This window comes from Calliphora vicina, chromosome 3 (assembly GCF_958450345.1).
Source record: "Calliphora vicina chromosome 3, idCalVici1.1, whole genome shotgun sequence".
In the NCBI taxonomy this organism is placed as follows: Eukaryota; Metazoa; Arthropoda; class Insecta; order Diptera; family Calliphoridae; genus Calliphora; species Calliphora vicina.
The window spans coordinates 111,138,957-111,144,956 of NC_088782.1; positions in this window are offsets into that span (position 1 = coordinate 111,138,957).

The following is a 6,000-nucleotide window of genomic DNA, read 5'->3' on the forward strand; positions in this document are numbered from 1 at the left end:
TTTTGATAGATATCCCACTCGCATCCCACTAAGGGACTAAAAATATCTTAAAGGAATGGACCTAGGCTTTCTTTTGAGCAAAAAAAAAAAATTAAAAAAGGGCCCATATTGGAAAAAAATTTTGATTTTGCAAAAAAAAATTAAAAAATTGTATGTCTTGCGTTACAAAATATTTATTTTGATAGATATCCCACTCGCATCCCACTAAGGGACTAAAAATATCTTAAAGGAATAGACCTAAGCTTTCTTTTGACTACAAAAAAAATTTTAAAAAAATTTGGAAAAAAAATCGTATTTGCAAAAAAAAAAGTCAAAAATTGTAAGTCTTGAGTTAAAAAATATTTATTTTGATAGATATCCCACTCGCATCCCACTAAGCGACCAAAAGGGTCTTCAAGGATAATATCTAAGCTTTTGTTTGACCTAAAAAAAAGATTAAAAAAGGGTCCATTTTGAAAAAAAAAGTCAACAAAGTTTTTGATTTTGCAAAAAAAGTCAAAAATTTTATGTTTTGAGTTACAAAATATTTATTTTGATAGATATCCCACTCGCATCCCACTAAGCGACCAAGTAGGTGTTCAAGGAAAATATCTAAACTTTATTTTAAGAAAAAAAAAAAATAAAAAAAATAGCGTATTTTAAAAAAAAGTCAAAAAAGTTTTTGATTTCGGAAAAAAAATATTAAAAATTTTTTATTTTTTTTTTTAAATATTTTTTTTCGAAAGATCGAAGAAATAGCTATCTATACTATTTGGAACACATTTTGCTAAGAACAATAGGTAATAAGTTACATGGATAAGAAAAAACCCCTGTTTGACCAAATTGTCAAAATTTTACCCCCTATAACTCAGAGAGTTCTCGACCGATGTTGTTGAAAAATAGTGTCTGAGTTACTATCCAATAGAGCTAACCTTGGTGCAAATTTCATCCCGATCGGAAGACATCGATTTCAAAAGTTGGTTCACTTGACATGAAATCCCCCATATGTATCTCAACAAATTCCGCTTCAAATAAGTTTTATATATACAAAATTCATGTCACCAAATTTTGTTACGATCGGTCCATAATTAGTCATAGCTCCCATATAGACCCGCTTCCGAAAATCACTTTAACTTGCTTAAAAATTTTGGTATACACACAAAATTCATGATAAATAACTTTTATATAGACCTAAATCACACGACCTAATGGTGATTTGTCCACAATTGGTCATAGCTACCATATAAGGCCCACTTCAGAAAATCACTCAAAAATAGAAATTATTGAAATTTTAAAAGAAAAATGTTTTTGCTCTTTTACTTAGTATATGGTCGGGCTTGACCGACCCTATTAAGTATGTATATTCTGGATCCTTATAGATAGCGGAGTCGATTAAGCCATGTCCATCTGTCTGTCTGTCAATATCTCCGGAATTTCTCCGATCGAGAAAATCGGTCCACAAATGGCTGAGATATAAGGAAAAAACCAAGACAAACTCAATTTTTGACCTATATCTGGATTACTAAGTCATTAATATGGACAATATGGATATCTAATGATAGATTTTTCAAAGACCTTTGCAATGTAGTATATAAGACCATAGTAAGTTGGGCCTACAATGCACACTGGTCGATCCCATAGGCCAAAAATAAAAAAACAAAGTGAAAAGTTTGTCACCAAATGTGTCATCACTATTTCTTATAAAAACAAGGTTTTAATATTTATAGTTGTTTTTGTTTTATTCCAACTATACTCTTCAAGAATAGCTTCAAAAGTGAGAGCATGTTGACAGTTGGTTTTTGCAGAGTGAAAAAGTGGAAAATTAAGCTCAACTTTAAATTAATTAAAACCATATAAAAAAATGTTTTTTTGAAAAAAATCAAAATGAATATTGAATTGGAAGGTATTAACTTAATTTTAATATAATTACAATGTGGTTAGCTTCTTGTGTATTTTTTATAAAATTAATATTTGCCCAGTGTCATTTTTAGTGTTCGTTCGTCCATATACATATTTCAATTTCAACTAGAGTTTTAGTTGTGTTTCCCCCTGAAGTCTCCAATGGGATTTTTTCTGGTTTATTAGTTAATATTCCAAGATTCTAAAATTGGAAATTTCAGCTGCATCCTTTTGCATCTCTTTGATTTATCTCCCATACACCAAAGCGGCCTCGTTGTTTTTGATGTCCAACTTTGAATTTTTGTGAGGTGCTTTGTTAGTTTATGTTCACGTTGCTTTGTTATTGTTATGCATGTAAAGAATTGTGTTTGTTTTTTTTCTTTTTCACGGACTTTTAATATTTTTACTTTATGAATTTGGTCCTTATTATAAATTGTTTTTGCAATAGTCACATCTTATAATTGCAAACTTTCGCGCTCACATATTTTTGATATTTGGTGCTTAGAATGAAAAAGCTAGAAAAGTGAAGGATGTCATGAAAAACTAAAGGCTACACATTTAAAGAAAGTCATTTAGAAACACGCTTAAATTATAATTGCAAAAAAATTTCAAAATTTTGGCAAAAATGCAATCGTATAAAAACAAAAGTTTAAAATACATATTCTGATTGGCTTGCCTAAAAGGAGTCGATTTTATTAAACTCACATGACCGAGCGGACCACGCCCAGATTTAGTTTGCAATTTTTTTAGTAAGAATTCTTATTGATTTTTAATTTTTTTATCAATTTTAAAAAGTTTATAGTTTCACTTATATGGGAGTGGGTGTGGCAGTTGTCCAATTACGCCCATTTTTTAAAAAAATATGTGTAATATCCTTATTATATATTGTACCAAAAATTATAAATGTACTATTATTTATTACCGAGATATGGAATTTTGATTAACTAGAATGTCATAACCTCGCACTGCCCGTTGGGGTGGATTTGGATGCTAAGATATGGTAGGGGGAGGGTATGAGTCATCAATCACTCCCATTTTATCATTAAATAGTTCTGACATATTGATACCTACACTGGAAGTATTTTTGGCCGCCGACTCCAACAGCACCGTCCACTTTTTTAAAAATTTGAAAAAATATTTTTTAACCCGAATTTTTTTTCACCAAAGTTTTTTTCGCTAAATATAAAAAAAAATTAAAAAAAAAAATCGAAAATTTTTTTCCAAAAACTGAAAAAAAAAAAAAATTATTTACCTAAAAATATTTAAAATTTTTAGTTTGAAGTATAATTTGGTGAAGGATATATATGATTCGGCTCAGCCGAATCTAAATTTACTAAATATGTATATTTTAAAAAGTACATTTTATTTATACACTTGATACAAAATCCAAAAAGCTATTTTCCATCCCTGACTCAAACAACAACAATAACAAAAGAGCAGCAAACTACTGCCACAACAATAACAATAACACACTCACTAGGTATACGATTTTTGTCTTTGTATTTTTCCTAAAGTAGTGAGTGACTTTTTTTAGTCTGTGTCACTTGTATTTTAATACTCCTCGCAAGAGGTTGGCAAATATTTTTCTTAAAAAAAACATAAGCGAAATTAAATAAAAGTTAAAAATTTTTGTTAAACAAAAAATAATAAATAAATAATAAAAAAAAACAGGTGGTAGCTGCCACTCTACTAAAAGTTCATTCAATTCAAATTGGTGGGTGCGCGTTCTTTGTGTACGTTTTCCTGTATAAACAAAGTAATTTTTATTATTTTAAATAAATATTTGATATAAAAAAACATAAATTATTAAATAAATGTATAAACAAAAATTGTTTGCAAATAGTCTACAAATTTAATTGAGTGTTAAACAAATTATTTGTTATTTAACGGAGTTCTTTTTTAGAGTTGCTATAATAATAAATCAAAAATATTAAAAAAAGTGCAAATAAATACAAAAAGAAAAGAAAAAAAAAAACAAACATAAATATTTTGGTTAGTTCTCTAATTTTTCTTAAATAAAATTTAAATCAAACCAAAAACATAACAGCAAAATAAACAAAAAACAATTTAAACAGAAAAATTCCATTAAGGATTGAAAAAAGGTAATTGAAATTAAATAATTTTTATATTATTAACTTAGCTGTGTTAAAAAAGTTTAGCTAGATTTTTGATTTTTGTTTAAAATTAATTGAAGTAATTTAAAAAATTTAATTAATTAATTGTAATAGAGCCGGAAATCATTTAAGGGCTGTATTTATTTCAATACTGGAAATAAATATACAGAAAATAGTTTAATTTATACTACATACTTGAAATAAGTGAAAATGTTTTCTAAATAATTTTTTGTAATCAAAGCTTTGAACTAATTAATTTAATTAGAGCTTAATGCACTAAAATCTTAATTCGGAATTAAAAAATATTAGTCTTTCATTTTATAAACCCATTCCCAACATGTAATTCTTTAGCTTCATTCAAAGGCTTTTATTTAAAACAGAATTCAATTCAACCATGACTGAATTCATAACATAATTATAGCTATTCAACTTTTATATGATTAAATTGTTGTTATTTTTTTCTTCATACAGTTTTGTTTTTGTTTAGCTTTTAATCATTTAACAAATTAATTAACTTACGCCTTTTTGTAATAGAAAAAAAATAAATCATTCAATATACATATTTTTAAATCTATTTTGTAATGGCTATGAATTGAAGACAATTTTAATGATTTATTAAAGAATAAATTCTAAAAGAATGTATGTATTCTCAAAGGAATGAATTCAAAACATTTGTAGTACAAAGGAATTAAGTCTATGAATTAATTCATAATGAATTCAGTAACGTAATGGCTAAGAGATAAAATTTATTTAGATTTCGAAAAACGCTTAAGATTTAAATCATTCTTATCTTTGGTTGTAAAGTTTTTATACCCTTCACCTTCGTGAGAATATAATTTTACGACCCTATAAAGTATATTTATTATATTCTAGATCCTTTTAGATAGCGGAGCCGATTAAACAACGTCCGTCTGTCTATCCATCTGTCTGTCTGTTGAAATCAATTTTCTGAAGACCCCAGATATTTTCGGGATCCAAATCTTCAATAATTCTGTCAGACATGCTTTCGAGAAGTTTCCTATTTAAAATCAGCAAAATCGGTCCACAAGTGGCTGAGATATAAGGAAATAACCAGGACATCCTCGATTTTTGACCTATATCTGGATTACTAAGTCATTAATATAGACAATATGGATATCTAATGATAGATATTTCAAATACCTTTGCAACGACGTATATAAGACCATATTAAGTTGTACCTATAATTGGTCAAAATCGGAAAAAATATTTTTTAACTCGAATTATAAAAACAAAAAAAAAAATTTTTAAATTTAAAAAAAAAAATTCGAAAAAAAATTTCCAAAAAATTAAAAAAAAACTTTGGAAAAAAATTAATTTTAACTCGAATTATAAAAACAAAAAAAAAAAATTTTAAATTTAAAAAAAAAAAATTAATTTCAAAAATTTAAAAAAAAAAATTCGAAAAAAAATTTCCAAAAAATTAAAAAAAAACTTTGGAAAAAAATTAATTTGGTTTACCTAAAAATATTTAAATTTTTTTTTTTTTTAAGTTTAATTTGGTGAAGGGTATATAAGATTCGGCACAGCCGGAATGTAGCTCTGTTACTTGTTCCTATTCAAACACTTACGCCTAAAATCAGAAATGTAATGGGATACCTTTCCTGTGTTCTTTAATTCCTTTTTTTACAAGATCCCAATACCTTTCCACAGGCTGAAGTTCTGGGCAGTTGGGTGGATTTGCCTCCCGTGGTTCAAAATTGACATTATAGATTGAATAACACTCTAGGGCCTTTTTTCCATAATGACATGATGCCAAATCGGGCCAGAAATATAAAGGCACTCATTTGCTGTTTTAAGAAATGTAGAAGCCGTTTTTTTAAACACTCCTTAATATATCCAACCCTTAGCGCCAAATTATCGTAAGCGACATTTTTAAAATTTTTGTTTTATTGCAGAAATTAAAATTTTATGGACCGACTGATGTTTTAGCTTTCTCAGAATATCAAAATTGTTAATAACATCAAAAATATAGGGGGTAAGATTTTAT